Below are 16,817 nucleotides of genomic sequence, written 5' to 3' on the forward strand. Positions count from 1 at the left end.
GAACACGTTACAGACTTCTGCAATTGTCTGGGGGTTTGTTGAAAAGAAATGTTTTGCCCCCCCCCCAGAGGAACATCCTTAGATCCTAACAATTCCATCTGCATCCACAGCTTGTCTTTATATTTCGATTCACACACACCCTCCCTTCCACTCCCCAAATGCTCAGGCTGTATTCATTACCTGCTGCTTTCTTGTCCATTACGCAGTACAAAGCAATCTGAAGTTAAACACAGACATTTGCATTTGGAAGGCAACACACTGTTTTAAATTTATCTTTATATATAACGCCATGAGCCATTGTTCAGGGAAAACTGCAAATTAATAAATTCAAGTTTTCTCCATTGTTTGGCTGTGTCAGCGCCACACTGGATTACTCCTTGGTTCCAGATACGACTTGCTATGCATCACCAAGGGCTGGTGTTTGATGAAAACAAAGTCTAAAGCACCCTGCACACAGAACTATTTGGTTCTTGTTTTATATCACGTTGCACCACTTTTCCTGGGAGACCTGGGTTCAAATCCACATTCAGTGATAAAGCTCACTAGGATCCATCTCTCTCATCCTAGTCTTCCTCAAAGAGTTTGTGAGTATAACATCAGCACCGATCAGAAGATTGGCGGTTCGAATCCCCACAGCGGGGTGAGCTCCTGTTGTTCAGTCCCAGCTCCTGCCCACCTAGCAGTTCGAAAGCACATCAAAGTGCAAGTAGATAAATAGGTACTGCTCCGGTGGGAAGGTAAATGGCATTTCTGTGCACTGCCAGAAGCGGCTTAGTCATGCTGGCCACATGACCCGGAAGCTGTCTGCGGACAAACGCTGGCTCCCTTGGCCTATGGAGCTAGATGAGCACGCAACCCCAGAGTTGTTGGTGACTGGACCTAACGGTCGGGTACCTTTACCTTTACCTTTTCCTTGTAAATGGATATTTTTATTTCAGTAGGTATCTGTACTAGATTTGAAACTGCTTTTATAAATTTGATTTTTTAATTGTTTCTATGTAGGTAATTTTTTTTATGACTGCAATTATTCTGTTTTTTTATATGCAAATGATTTCACAGTTCTGAGAAATCAATCTGTTAATGTGATGGCACCTAAACTTCGGAACTCCCTGCCGATTGATGTCAGGCAAGCGCCTTTTCTATAGTCTTTTTGGTGCCTGCTTGAAACATTTTTGTTTAGGCAAGTGTGCCCGGACAAAGAGATGTTGACAGACATTACAGGCCTGCTCCTGATTTTGACTCGACAGCTTTTTACGGTTTATGGATATCAATCATGGTCCGCAATGAAGGGCAAATAGCTTCATTTGAATGACCATACCATGAAAATCCTTTGAGTGAAATCTTTTGACTTTGAATAGGCTGCTTCAGATGCTGTTGCCCATTATTGTCCAGCGGGAAATCTTTCTTGAGTTTAGCACATTATTCCAAGCCCAATAGCCCATATATGAAAACCATGTTTCACCACAATCTTTTTAGAGAATTCGCAACTCGTTTATGATGGTTTATTAGTGTTTCCTTTGAGGCATCTAACAACTGGTTTCCAGACTCCTCGGGGACCTAGCTGAGAAAGCAGGCATGGAAGTTAGCTAATGTAGCTCATATGGTTTAAATGGCTTGGAACCAGCGATGGGGGTGGAATTCTTCTTTGAGTCACGTTTTAATGTGAACCTACCATGTTCACACTTCCTAAAACAATGCACGAACAAAAACACAGCTATCCTTTGAAATCTGCACATCCTGCATTTTTTTAAAACACATCCTTAATAATAAAATACATTTTCCCCTGATCCAGAAATCATTGCACACAGCATCAGCCTACAAGCAGGTCTCTTCCTTTTGCTGCTCTAATCCTCCCATTCAGGAGATAGGACAAGAGAATGTCTGTTGTCCCACCTACATCCAAACAGGCGATTGCCCCCATCTGCTTGGCAGTGCACTTGTAACTCTGAATCAACAAACAGCGTGTGCAACTAAGCAGCAGGATGTGGGCTTCTTCCCCTACCCAGTTGGGGTGAGTCATGCCTAGGAGGTTCGTATCCAATGTGACTCACATTGGTTTTATGGGACAATAGTGCTCGCCCCAATAAAGCCATAGGGTTGGCTCCAACTTGCTTGGAGCAGAGCCATTTAGATTAATGGACCTGTATTTAGTCATTAATTTCAGTGGATCTACTGAGCATTTTTTAAAAACAACAACACACTAATAACTCCTCTATGCTGTTTAATGCGTGAGACCCAAAGAAGTTTGCAAATTATTATTATTATTATTATTATTATTATTATTATTATTATTATTATTATTATTAATTTATACCTTGCCCCTCTGGCTGGGTTTCCCCAGCCACTCTGGGCAGCTCTCAACAGAATATTAAAACACTCTAAAACATCAAACATTTAAAACTTCCCGAAACAGGGCTGCCTTCAGATGTCTTCTAAAACGCAGATAGTTGTTTATTTCCTTGACATCTGATGGGATGGTGTTCCACAGGGCAGGTGCCACCACCGAGAAGGCCCTCTGCCTCGTTCCCTGTAGCTTCACTTCTCACAGGGAGGGAACCGCCAGAAGGCCCTCGGAGCCGGACCTCAGTGTCCGGGCTGAACGATGGGGGTGGAGATGCTTATTCAGGACACAATAAGATCATAAGAAATCTATGCAACAGCACTAGAACACAAAGGAGTACATCAAGAATAATAATGCCCACCAATAAAGCATTAATAAAACAGGGCAGTGCAATGATTCTTATGAGCACAAGTAATTTTGGACACCACCCATAATTCCAGCCAAGGTAGCAACTTAAAGAAAACTTCCCACCAGTGTGGCTGCTTTAATTTGCTTTATCCACTGGAGCCTACCTACAGCACCTAACCGTGATATAATTAAAGCCTTAAAAGCCCTTGTGAATTATTTCTCTGTTCCATTCCAGTTCCAAAGCATCTCATTGGAAACAACGTCTGCATTTTTATGAACAGCGAAAGTAACAAGTAAAAGCCTCCCAGAGAGCTCTTTATTTTTCCAGACCTCTTCCCCTATGAAGACTGTAATTATTTCCTCCTCTGCTGCTTGCATAGTAGTTAATTCTCATCCTCCCTCGCACTTGATATCTATCCCCCAAGCTTATTAAACACTCTAATAAATGATACTGAAATATTACTAAAATGACTGCAGCTCTATGCAAAAAAGCCAGTCTTATCTACACAAAGCATAAACAATTTTTCCTTTGGTTTTAAAGGTCTTTGGCTTGTAATATTTGTGAGGCAATAAAAGTGGTGTGTGTGTGTGTGTGTGTGTGTGTGTGTGTGTGTGTTGCAATCCTTGGTATGGTCACTTTATTATAAATAACATTTGTAATACTTCCTTTCTTTTCATCTCAAATGAAACATTTTCATCTCAAATGTTATCTGTGTAGTCTTTCAGATATTAAGCCAGACTTGGTCCCAACAGCCCTTCAAACAGAGGCCTCTCCTCTGACTGTCATTCAAATAGAGGACTATCCTTGTAGATATGGCCACCCTACTGCCAAACAAATAGGTGGGCAGGTTCACGTGAGAAAAGACAGTCCTACAGACAGCCCAGCCCCTTGTCATCTTGACCCACCATCTTCTCCTCCTTGAACCTGCCCATCAGTTAAGATCCCCTAATCCCAGGCCATGTACAGCTTAAAAGGCCAAAGACAGTTCCTTTAATTAAGCCTGAAAACAAACCAGCAGTATGTGAAGATTTTTGATTTATTCACAGCTATCAGTCCCAGTTAACAATTGGACTACCTCATTTCGTACAGTTGCAGTATCTCGATGCTTTTCAAGCAAGGCTCCGTGTACAACATGCTACATTAGTCTATCCTAGGTGTTGGTTACTGTAGCCAGGTGAATTAACTTCAAGATTACAGCGGTACCTCGTGTTACATACGCTTCAGGTTACAGACTCCACTAACCCAGAAATAGTGCTTCAGGTTAAGAACTTTGCTTCAGGATGAGAACAGAAATCATGCTCTGGTGGCGCAGTGGCAGCAGAAGGCCCCATTAGCTAAAGTGGTGCTTCAGGTTAAGAACAGTTTCAGGTTAAAAACGGACCTCTGGAACGAATTAAGTACTTAACCCGAGGTACCACTGTATAAAAGTGGGTTGATTGGCAGGTGTGGCAAAACATGATTCTAAAGCAGTGATGGCCAAACTTGGCCCCCCAGCTGTTTTTGGGACTACAACTCCCATCATCCCTAGCTAACAGGATCAGTGGTCAGGGATGATGGGAATTGTAGTCCCAAAACAGCTGGAGGGCTCAGTTTGGCCATCACTGTCCTAAAGCAATAAGAACAGGGTCCTGAAAATATGGAGAACAAGCCTTGCAATCATATGACTGTGTCATGTCTTGCCTGCGACCTTCCCCAAACATGTGGCTGGCATTTGGGTGGGGACAGAATACTGCAAGACTATGTTTATGTTCTGGGACACGGGTGGCGCTGTGGGTTAAACCACAGAGCCTAGGACTTGCCGGTCAGAAGGTTGGCAGTTCGAATCCCTACAACGGGGTGAGCTCCTGTTGCTCGGTCCTTGCTCCTGCCAACCTAGCAGTTCGAAAGCACGTCAATGTGCAAGTAGATAAATAGGTACCGCTCCAGCGGGAAGGTAAATGGCGTTTCCGTGCACTGCTCTGGTTCGCCAGAAGCGGCTTAGTCATGCTGGCCACATGACCCAGAAGCTGTACGCTGGCTCCCTCAGCCAATAAAGCGAAATGAGCGCCACAACCCCAGAGTCAGCCATGACTGGACCTAATGGTCAGGGGTCCCTTTACCTTTACCTATGTTTATGGTCACAGGTATAGCCAAGGGAAAGGGCTCCAGCAGTGCCACGCCTCATCCCAGGACTGGCCCAATACATTTTGGCCCCTGAGGCAAACCACAAAATGGTACCTCCACCCCGCATCCAGGAAAGAAGGCAGGAGTGAAGATCTACATTGGGAACAAGGATGGGAGGAGGCCAGCAGCGACTCCTATTCACCAAGAGGCCGCTGTAGAGATGGCATATGGTGGGGCAGCAACAGAGGTGGGCAAGGCATTCCTTGGCGGCTGGATCAGCTGCCCCGTGGATCCTGCCGCTTGAGGCAGTTGCCTGACTTTGCCTCATGGATGGGCCAGCCCGGTCCTGTCCTCTAGCTAAGGATCAGTCCTTACTGTCAGCTGAATGAAGCAAAACAAACGGATTGCTGGGGTAATTGCACCAATTCTGTTGTATTTGTGCCTGGGGTGAATAGAAGACCAATATGTTCATATTTTTAGGGGTGAGTGGGTGTCAATCCATCTCCCCCCCTCTCTCCCAGTTTTGATGATTCCCTAGCAGAATTGCTTTATTAATGGATTCTTATCCCATTATGCATGACTAAGCCATTTCTCACCTTCTCACCCCTTGCCTTTTCCTGTAAGACCTATTACAGTCGTTAAGAGTCGTCAACAGGCTCATCTCAGCTATCTGCCAATCTCCCATTCCCACCACCCTTCTGAGTAATACCCCTCCCCACCTTCTCACTATATAGAAGGATCTGGCAACTTCTGTTTCAGTGTATCTGAAGAAGTGTGCATGCACACGAAAGCTCATACCAAGAACTAACTTAGTTGGTCTTTAAGGTGCTACTGGAAGGAATTTTTTGCTTTATTAAAAGTATGGGCTCCCAAAGACAGGATGAATTAATGATAAATGTGTGGCAGATACAAAGACAGAGGCAGCTTAACTATTTTCATTTCTTTTGCTAAATAGTCCAAAGAAAGCATTTATTGCTGCCACTAGGTTTCAATAAATAATGCCACTAGTCCTGTGGCGGCATTGTAATATAAATCTAGAGAAACTCTCCAGAGATCATCACCCTGACAACAGGAAGATGGCAATTTGTGATATCATCATGATAAACATTATAAGAATGGTGATGTGGCCTCTCTGCTTTGCTTCTTGTTTTGGAACTTTTCCTTCCCTGCACCCAGACTGCCGCTTGTTTTCATTGTTGTGTCATTATAATTAGGACCCTGCAGATTTCTTTATAATTGCTAATTATAAATAGCTTTTGCAAGCTTAATTGATTCTGCTTACAAGGACTAACAGATTACCCAGGATTCCCCATCATTTGTCACAGCAACACATGGAGTGGGAAGAGGGGCTGTTGCTCTCAGGCCTTTTATGTAGGCTTCCCATGGACATCTGGCTGACCACTGGAAACAGAGTGTTGGGACTAGATGGGCTATTGACTTGATCCAGAAGCCAGACTCTTGTTACGTTATTTTTATTTTCTATGGATTTGTAATGTCCTGGGTGCAATCCCCTTCTGCTAACTTTGTTCTTCTTCGTTAGTCTTGGCCCAACTGCACTTGCTGCCAATTCGTTTCCGGGCCCAATTCAGAGTTCTGGTTCTGACCTATAGAGACCTAAATGGCTCGGGACTGCAATGCCTCTCTCACCATATGAACCAGCCCAGACCTTGCAATCATCATCTGAAGCCCTTCTTCTTGTGCCTCCACCATGAAAGGTCCAGAGGGTGGCAAGACAAGAACGGGCCTTCTCTACAGTGGCTGCCTGTCTGGGATGCTCTCCTCATGGAGACTCGCTTGGCACCTTCATTACATACCTTTAGATGCAAGGCGAAAATGTTTCTCTTTAACCAGGTGTTTGTCTGATTAACATTCTATGGCTTTTTAAATGTGGGGACAGGGTTATTACTGGTGATTTGTTTTCATTTTCCTTTTATTGTGTGTTTTGTATTCTCATTTTGCATTTTTCTGTTGTGAACCTCCCTGTGATCTTCAGATGAAGGGTGCCACATAAATTTAATCACTAAATTAATAATAGGACCATGGGACGGGTCTAATGTCCAATTATGGTTTTTTAAACCATAATTAAATGCAAAGTTGTACAGGCAACAGGAGAAGGAAATGCTTCATCTCCTTTCCTGACCACAGAAAGCAGGAGGGTTCAATCCTGCAGGGTGCTGCTTTGCAAGCGCCTTCCCTGTGGGGCGAGTACTTATGAAGGAGCATCTCGCTGGGGACTGTAGCCTTCCCACCTGATACCACACCCACTGACAGCCCTAGTTCACACCGGGACTCCTAACTTGACCCAGACAATTCAGGACTGCCTGTACCCAACTCCGCCGAAGCTCAGACCCTCTTGCTTCAGTCAAATCCAGTGCACAGCCTAATCTTTATCATAATACATCATATATACTCACTTATAAATTTAATTCTGATATCGTCTTTGGTCATATTAGGTTGGGTCTCATAGGGATGGACAGATCAGTCTATTTATGGTCCATACCACTTTCACAGGTCTTCAGTCACAAGTCAATCCCATCCAATTCTGCCTCAATCTGTAATTTTTCTTTTAAAAAATGAATGGGAATTTGCTTTATTTTGAACATTTCCCCCCATGGAATACGCCTTTAAAAAATCATTTTCTCCCAAATTACATGTGTATGAACCAAAAACATGGATTTTCATCCATGTTTTGGTACATTCTTTGAGCCAATACCTGAAGCTCAAAACCTGGAGAAGTGCAAAGAAACCTGAAAGATAACTGTGTTCCGATCTGTGTTATTAGTCTGGGGAGTGCAAATCAGATTCATTCGCTTAAAAAACAAACAAACAAAAAACATATCACATGAAATCCTCCAACATTCCTAAGGTTTGAAGTGATGGAACAGGGCAATTGATTGGAAAGGCTGCTTTTTTTTTTGTAGGCCTTCTGAGCGAATATTCATGAGCAGTTTCTGATACACTATACAAAGGAGTTTTTGAACACACTTGAGCCTGTCTCTATGTGTTTCTTGCTCCACAAGATTAACATCACTTGGGAGAGGAAGCCAAGATAAGCAAGGTCAGCCTGACGCCTTTCTCACAATCTCTGTCAGCATCCACCAGTCGAAGGGTGTGAGACCCAAAAATGGTGGAGTTCAGACACTGAATTTGAGTGTCCCTAGATCCATTAAGGAAAGATCCCTCCAAAGTTGGGGCCAAACCTTTGGATCCATCTTGTTAGCTTCCCAGCCCACTCTGCTCTTTCCCCCTACTATTTTACCTAGACAGGTGAACAGTTTTCATAAGCATCAGTACACCAAAAGGATGAGTGCACTGTCCTGTATGGAGCCATGGGACTCTAAAATGTGAAGCCACAATGACAGTCAGTGGAACTGTGGTATTCTGCAATATTCTAGAATAGGAGGCAATCTTTTTAAACAGGGATGGGAGGCCTTGGCTGCCAGATTTTGTTGGACAACAGTGCCCATAATCCTTGACCACTGGACATGTCAATGAGCTACAGCTGATGGGAATTAGAGTCTAACAACATCTCGGAGCTATCTAGCAACTCTATGGCAGCACAATTAACTTAAAGAAGTACTTGCTAAAACAGAAAGGCCTAATAAATTTTCTTGAGCACCATGTCAAAGAACTTGTGGTAGACGTATTAATATAGGAAGGACATTCTTAATTGATGGGACACTAAGCCAACTCTTACACATCCAGATGAAATGGAAACTTGCTGAAATACATACCTTGTGGAAATGCTAGCGTTTAGACAGTAATTCAAACCATCTTGTATCAGTTATGAAATGGGATATGGCATTGCAGTAAGACCTTGAACTCACTGTGCTGGTGTTTGGTTCACTCATGCGGTACAAATAACTGAGCAAGCTGTATGCATTAGCAGTTCTTTCCATTGTTCCTCAGCCACCCACATTCCACCCACAAAATGATGAGCAAGATTTTACAACATAACAGATGATGCCAAGTCAGGAAGGCCATAGCTATAGCTCCACTCACAGTATGAAGGTGTGCATTGGCAGAAATCCTGCTCACACTGCATAATGTGATTGCATCCTGCCACACTGGGGGTGGAACTGCAATGAGGAAGGCGCAATATCACAGCCTCAGCTTTCATTCTTGCTCTGCCCCTCTTCCACCTCTAACACCTGAGACTGACTTTTGCCATTTCATTTATAGCAACCCTCCCCAATCTCAATTGCTAATCATCTCACCACCACCACTGATAACTTGAGAAGCAGATCTTCGTTTGGAAGGGCAGTTATCTCAGCAAGAAGCATTCCGGTGACTATGTGGGCATTTTCATAAAGGTAAAGGTAAAGGGACCCCTGACCATTAGGTCCGGTCATGACCGACTCTGGGGTTGCGGCGCTCATCTCACTTTACTGGCTGAGGGAGCCAGCGTACAGCTTCCGGGTCATGTGGCCAACATGACTAAGCCGCTTCTGGCGAACCAGAGCAGTGCACGGAAACACCGTTTACCTTCCCACTGGAGCGGTACCTATTTATCTACTTGCACTTTGACGTGCTTTCGAACTGCTAGGTTGGCAGGAGCAGGGACCAAGCAACGGGAGCTCACCCCGTCGTGAGGATTCGAACCGCCGACCTTCTGATCGGAAAGTCGTAGGCTCTGTGATTTAACTCACAGCGCCACCCGCGTCCCTTTTCATACATGATGCTAAAAGATGAATTTCAACACTTAATTCATGTTTTTGTTGAATTGCTTATGAATGCAATAAATCCGAGATGGAGAACCTGTGGCCCACTAGATCTTGCTCAACCAATATTCCCATCATCCCTGACCATTGACCATGCAGACTGGGGTTGATGGACATTGGAGTCCAACAGCAAGTTCTCTACCTCTGCTGTAAGCACAGGTGAGAATCTGGAAAGATAAGACTGGATGTACATTGCAGCTTATCTGGGTTTTGCATCCCTTTTAGGGGCAAATCTAAAAACAAAGCTAATTTAAGTCTCGAGAATATAACCATAGTTAACCTTTCATTTGATGGATGTTACAGGTGTTGGTCTGCCGTAGTCGAAACAAAATTTAAAAAAAATTCCTTCCAGTAGCACCTTAGAGACCAACTAAGTTTGTTATTGGTATGAGTATCTGAAGAAGTGTGCATGCACACGAAAGCTCATACCAATAACAAACTTAGTTGATCTCTAAGGTGCTACTGGAAGAAAATTTTTTATTTTATTTGATGGAGGTTTATTCATGACTATGGTCATGATTCTGACAATGTAGATCATGTAATTAAGGACTTTACATTTCCCCCAAATCATGCGTCAGATTTATTTTTGAAGGGCTGTAGGCTAACTCAGTTGGTAGAGCATGCTCTGCATGTAAAATGTCCCAGTTCCAACCCCCAGCTTCTCCATGCAGGGCTGGGGGGGGGGGGAACGCTTTCCTGAAACCCTGGAGAAGAGCTGCCAGTCCGTGTAAGCAGTACTAAGCCAAGTACTAAGTACTAAGATGGACCAGTGGTTTGGCTCAGAATTAGGCAGCTTCTAACTGCACCATTTCTCAAGGTCAAAAGAAGGAAGAAGGAAGTACTCTGTGACAGACATACATACATACCCACACGCTGATCTGAAATGTACCAGAACTCTGTGAAAATAACTACAGGAAAATAATAATTAAAAAAAAACCAAACCATGTTGCTTTTTTGTGGCAGGCCTGGCCCCAAAGCATTTGTTCAGGTAGTCAGGTAGTCTCTCTCCTGCTTCCCAACACTGCCAGCTTCCTCTTGTTATGCAAATTGTCATTACAACTAATCAGCAGAGGCAATAACTTGTAGAGCCAAATGACGGCTTCTCTTTTTTTCCTTTTCAGTCCGCGAGCTCCTTATCTAAATAGTTAAGTCATACCAGCCCCGACAGTAGCATAAGAAAGCAATTATCTAGTTTAAAAAGTGAGCGGGGACAGGCAGCAAGGCTTATTACGTTCTTCTCCCTTAGGACTGAACAATTATTCCAGGTTTTTTTAAAATATGAAAAGGAAGCTTCAGTCGAATGCAATTGAACGCATCATCAAGCCTACCTAGTGGCGGTGAAGGCAGCAAAGAAAGCATACTTCGCTGCCTCTGTTTCATGTTTCATCCTTGTTGTGCCATCCAGAAGAGCTTTTCCGGGTAGTGTGGGGCCTCTTAAAGTCTGGCCCAAAGGAGATGGTAGAACTGACAATGACCACTCCCCACATCAAACGGGGGGGGGGTGCCCTTTGCGCGGTCGCACACAGCCCCTGGGACCCTATGTGGCACCATTAGCACAGGCTTGGCTTCACCTCCCCCCAGGTGGGATACCTGGAGGTCTCTGCCTACCTCAGCCAGTCACCCAATCCCGCCTGGGGAGGCGTTGCCAAGGTAATCAGGCCAGGTAGGGGGAGGGACCAACCTGCCCACACAATAGGGGGAGGATCTTACCTGGGAATCATCAGTTGGCTCCAGAGCTTCTATCTTCCCTAAATGGGGGTGGGTGTGTAACAGTGACCCACACAACCCCTTCTCCTTGTGGCGGCGATACCAGGGTTCTCCGTTAAAGGGGTTGTTTTGAGGGGAGGCTTTGGCCGTATGCCTAGAGGTTGTCATTGCCCTGCGACGGCGGTGTAACGGGGGCAGGCTCTCTCTGCTTGAACATATGTTCTCCAGAGCCAGCCCATCCCCGCACACACTCTGGATAACCCTGATGTTACCCAGATCCGCGGTGGGGGACTGGTAAAGATAAACGCCCAATGCCTGAGCCAAGGTCTGCCCACATCTGAAACATAATAAAGTTGTGGCCAATTTTAATCCCATAGTACCTTGTCTTGAGTCGTTATTCCACACAGGGCTGCCCAGGGGTTGGGGGACTCCGCCTGTGCATGCAATAGCTGGCTGTGACTTGTTTGCAAAGCACTTTGAGGACAAAATCACTGGCATCCACCAAGATCTTAACTCTACTATTCCAGCAGATGACTCTCAAGGGGTGTTGAGAGCAGTGTGTAGTCCGGGGGTCAGCAAGTCTTACCGGCCATGGGCTGGACCACTCCCACAGAGATCGTCCGTAGGCCGGACCGACGCAGCGTGACGCCGGAAATCGCGTCTGCGCATGTCCGCGGTGCCGGAAATTGCTTCTGCGCATGCCCAGACGCCAGTGCAGACATGATTTTCGGCCTCTGGACATGCACAGAAGCGATTTCCAGTATCTGCATATGCGCAGATGTGATTTCCGGCACCGCTCGGCGAGTTCCTGTGGCACGCTGAGCCGGTTTAGTACAGCACGCAGGGGACTCGCTGTGCGGGCAGCTCGGTTTGCAGGCGGCTCATGGTCCGGTAAAACAATCTTCTTGGGCCATATCCGGCCCATGGGCCATACATTGCCGACCCCTGGTGTAGTCCCTGACCCTCCCAAGTGTCCCCATTTTACAGGGACAGTCCCAGATTTACAGAAACTGTCCCAGTTTCTGATTTGATCCCAGAATGTCCCGCTTCCCCCTAGGACGTCCCTATTTTCATTGGATAAACGTCAGAGGGTATGGATACAGGTAGGTAGCCGTGTTGGTCTGCCGTAGTCAAAACAAAATTTAAAAAATCCTTCCAGTAGCACCTTAGAGTCCCAACTAAGTTTGTTATTGGTATGAGCTTTTGTGTAAATGCACACTTCTTCAGATACACTGAAACAAAAGTCACCAGACCCTTATATAGAGGGTATGGAGTTATTCAACCCCCAAGCCAACGAGATAAGTAACTATACAATCTTTAGAAGACGTCTGAAGGCAGCTCTGTATAGGGAAGTTTTTTTAAAATGTTTAACGTTTTATTATGTTTTTATATATGTTGGAAGCTGCCCAGAGTGGCTGGGGCAACCCAGTCAGATGAGCAAGGTATAAATTATTATAAATATTATCCCCAGGCAACATGGCCAATGTTCAGGGATGCTGGGAGTTAGACTCCAAAGCAAATGGAGGGTACATGTTTGGGGAAAGACTTATATCAAGTAGGCAGTATGGAGAATTTACTTATAGCAGTGATATCTGTGACGCAGGCAAATGTATTTCCTGCCTGTGTCACTTTTGCATGTTTTTACCCACAATTCCGTCCCTTTTCTATGTCACCCTGCAAATTTTTGAAAAGCATTTCTCTAATTTAAATAGCTTTTGTCAAGGGCAGATATTTAAACATCCCCAGAAAGAATAGACATTGTGGATGTTCTTTGAATGTGCTGGACACCGTAGAATATATTCTTTTCTACTGTTCATTGTAGAACCAGCTACGCAAACGCATACTATCCCCTTTTTTGGGTAGTCTAACACTGCGGGAAAATGAAAATAACCAGATTCTATCTGATGTAACTGGGTGGCTGGGTTTTTGTCAATAGTATCCCTTAGAGGGCGAATGGCACTATTTAGCGGGAAGAAATCCCAATGAAAATCCTCGTCATATATTTTACATGGCTGTTTATTTGTATATATTTTACAATGTTATATATGGATGTTTTATGATGTTTTAGGATGGCCTCTAGTTGTAATGCCTAAAAAAGGTTTGGCGAAGTATTTCCAACCTGTGTCACTTTTGCATTTTTATTGCATGTATATATTGTGGTTTTATATTTTGATTTTGTTCTGTGAACCGCCCTGAGACCTCTGGGTGTAGGGCGGTATATAAAGTAAATAAATAAATATATTTTACCCCCAGTCCCGTCCCTTTTCTATGTCACTCTGCAATTTTTTTAAAAAAATCCTCTCACTATACAAATTTAAATAGGCATTTAAAAATATATTTAAATATGTTTTTTCCTTTTAAATTACTGAAAACTGTATCTAAACCAGTGGCCAAACTTTAACATCAAAAAACCAGTTGTAATGTATGTATGTCATAAGAAGGTGACACAGCCTTGACACTTACCAATGGCTGAAGCAGAAAGAAGGTTTCAGCTATGCTCACCAGAGAATTTGAGTCTGCAGAGAGAAGATTTATTTATTTCCTCAAATCTGTATACTGCTTGATTGTATATATGAGCATTATTTTACCCCAACAGGCGATTCTGATCTCCGCCACCCCCCCACTCTTATTTTTTCTTTCTGTCACAAGTCTGCCCTTAACGTTAATTTCCCCTCAGGATCAAAGGTGTCATGTCCCCCACCTTTTCGTTGTTTCCTAATTCGTAATCAAGCGGGAGACCCGCACATTCAAATGCTGATAATAAATAGGCGATAAATTATTAACAGTAGCAAGCTTGAGGGAAACGAGATGAAAGCTGACGGATGTTTCTCTGACAGATCAAAAGCAGCAAATGTAACTGACCAGGCCTGCGAGAGAATTGTAGAAGAATAGATTGTGTTAAGAATGTGCCTCACAGAAGCAGGATGGGATATACACATATATTTTAATGGACAGATAAATTTAAATTATGTTTGTTACTGTGAGGCCATTTGAAGGATCGGATCTCAGGTCTTTACTGTGAATGCCCTACCCTCCAACATTGCTCTGACGGGGACATTTTGGGATCAAATTTGGGGCGGCTTCTGTAAATCTGGGACCGTCCCTGGAAAATAGGGACACTTGGAGGGTCTGGAATGGCGGAAGGAGCTGTTTCCATGAAACCATTGGCCTTTCCATTCGTTCTGAAGCCTGAGCCAAGGTGGAGGGGAGAGAGCTTAGCTTTCAAACACAAGTTCAGGCTATGACACAAAAATAAATCTCTGTATAATGACAGCGTCTAATGGAAGAGGTTCCCAGCACTGTTAATGAGAGCTCGGAGATAGGAGCGAAGCTATAAATATTTTAAAATAATTAAAACATATTGCCATTGCTGGGCCCCGAGGAAGCGTGGGGCTGCTGAACTGTCAGCTGTGGTGCTGAGGGAAATTGTTTTCTGAAGAAATGAATAAATGGAAGCACTTAAGTAATAAGATTTTGTATTTGCCAATCCTCCCACCAAGAGAGCAAGTGGGGGGAAACAAAATCTGTGAAATGATGAAAGGACCATAGGCCATGCAGCTAGCATCAACACTAAGCTCTCTTTGTGGCTGTGCAGAGCCATAACATTTTTTTTTTATTTATCTAATAACAAGAACACCCAGGGCTTGTTTTCAGCTGGAACTCTCTGGAACTCAGTTCTGGCACCTCTCAGGGGGGTGCCATTGCCATTCCAAGAAGTGTTCATGGTGAATCCCTGCACCACTTTTCCTAGTATAATAGCACTAAGAGCACCTTTTTTTTACTGTGCCAGTGTCTTGGCCCTAGATAAAGGGCTCTAACTCCCAGGCTGGTTTCTGCTAAAGTCTTTAATGCATAATTCAAAGGGATACAAAGGCAATACGCAGGTTACAAGGTGGAACAGATACATAAGAGGTATAGACACATGGCTAAGTGTAACATGGCTAGTCCACAACACTGTCCTCTGTGGCCAATCAGATGCCCATGGGAATCTCACAATAAGATCTGGAGCCCAACAGCACTCTCCCCACCTGTGATCCCAGGAACAGGTATTCAGAGACGTGCTTTCTCCAAAGTTGTAAGTAGGGGTCATTCCACGCCAAATCACCTGGTGCCATGTGCTCTCACAACTCAGATTTTCTTCAAAATAATAATAATTATGTGTAGATACCTATGAGATTTTTTTTTAGATTTTTGGGTCCGAAATTGGGCGCAGGAGAATTTTTTCAAAATTTCAATTTTCACACCATTTAGGCCAATGCAATTTCTGCACCAGTTTAGGGGAAAAAACACACCTCCTGATTCACTTATTTTTCAACCAATTGGGCTTATTTTGGTATCAAAATAAAGAGACAAAAAAAAAAACCTTTACAAATTAATTTGAGGTTATCTCATAGGTAGGTAAAGGTAAAGATACCCCTGACAGTTAAGTACAGTCGTGAACAACTCTGGGGTTGCAGCGCTCATCTCACTTTACTGGCCAAGGGAGCCAACGTTTGTCTGCAGACAGCTTCAGAGTCATGTGGCCAGCATGACTAAGCTGCTTCTAGCGAACCAGAGCAGCGCACGGAAATGCCATTTACCTTCCCGCCGGAGCAGTACCTATTTTACTACTTGCACTTTATGTGCTTTTGAACTGCTAGGTTGGCAGGAGTAGGGACCGAGCAATGGGAGCTCACCCCACCGTGGGGATTCGAACCGCCGACCTTCTGATCGGCAAGCCCAAGAGGCTCAGTGGTTTAGACCACAGCGCCACACACACACAAAATTAAACAAAATCTGAGATGTGAGAGCACGGTCAAGTATTAAAATCAGGTGATTTGGCTTGGAATGACCCTTAGAGCATAGTAGAAACTGATAGCCTTATCTCCATGAATATGTCACATGTTTTAAGGCTATCCTAGTTTGGGGGCAGCACAAAGACATTAAATGGGGTATTTGAGGGGCAGGGAGGAGCATTAGAAACCCTGCAAAACCCATGTATCTCAAGGCCTGCTCCTTGGGTATCTCAGCTGCACCAGCTCTGGATTGGGGCAGCAAAAAAAAGGGAAGAAAGGCAGCCGAAGCCTCTGCCCTGATAAAGCCTTGTATGTATTTGACTCCTTGGTTCCCCAGCCCTATTTAGGTTTGCTCTGTTTGGCTGCCGGTTCTTCTTTTATGCTGCTTCGCTTGGATATTTTATCGATTCTGTGTTCCTTTCAGTTGATGGTTTGTAAGTCACCTTGGGGGGGAACAGAACATGGGATACAAGTATTTCAGTAACTCAACTAAAAATATTTCTTTCTTTCTTTCTTTCTTTCTTTCTTTTTTAGAAAGATACTGTAAAATGGAAAATTTGCCAGAGGTAAGCTTGCATAGCAGAAGAAAAAGCACAACCTCCATTTACTCCTCTGTCCTGCTTGGTGATAAACGTTTCATGAACACCTCTAACAACCAAGGCAAGCTTTGCTGTTCTCTTGCCAGTATCCATGCTGAGTGAAATCCATAACCCACAGGCACATTCACAGGTTTGTGTGTTAAAAAAAAAGAATTGCGAGAAAGAAAGAACCTCTGGAAATTAGGATAGATGCCCTACTGATAGGTTTGTGCAGATCTTACC

The 16,817-nt window shown here is 44.1% G+C and overlaps 1 long non-coding RNA gene across 1 annotated transcript; it reads right to left on the reverse strand.

The window, feature by feature from the left end:
- Positions 1–6,601: 6,601 nt before the first annotated feature.
- LOC308570292 lies at positions 6,602–14,062 on the reverse strand. Its single transcript, XR_014001088.1, has 3 exons — positions 13,923–14,062; positions 13,685–13,737; positions 6,602–7,356 (listed from the first exon to the last, which is right to left on the reverse strand). It is a non-coding gene; the product is annotated as an uncharacterized lncRNA (long non-coding RNA).
- Positions 14,063–16,817: the final 2,755 nt, after the last annotated feature.

This window comes from Podarcis bocagei, assembly GCF_964188305.1.
Source record: "Podarcis bocagei genome assembly, chromosome: 12".
Taxonomy (NCBI): Eukaryota; Metazoa; Chordata; class Lepidosauria; order Squamata; family Lacertidae; genus Podarcis; species Podarcis bocagei.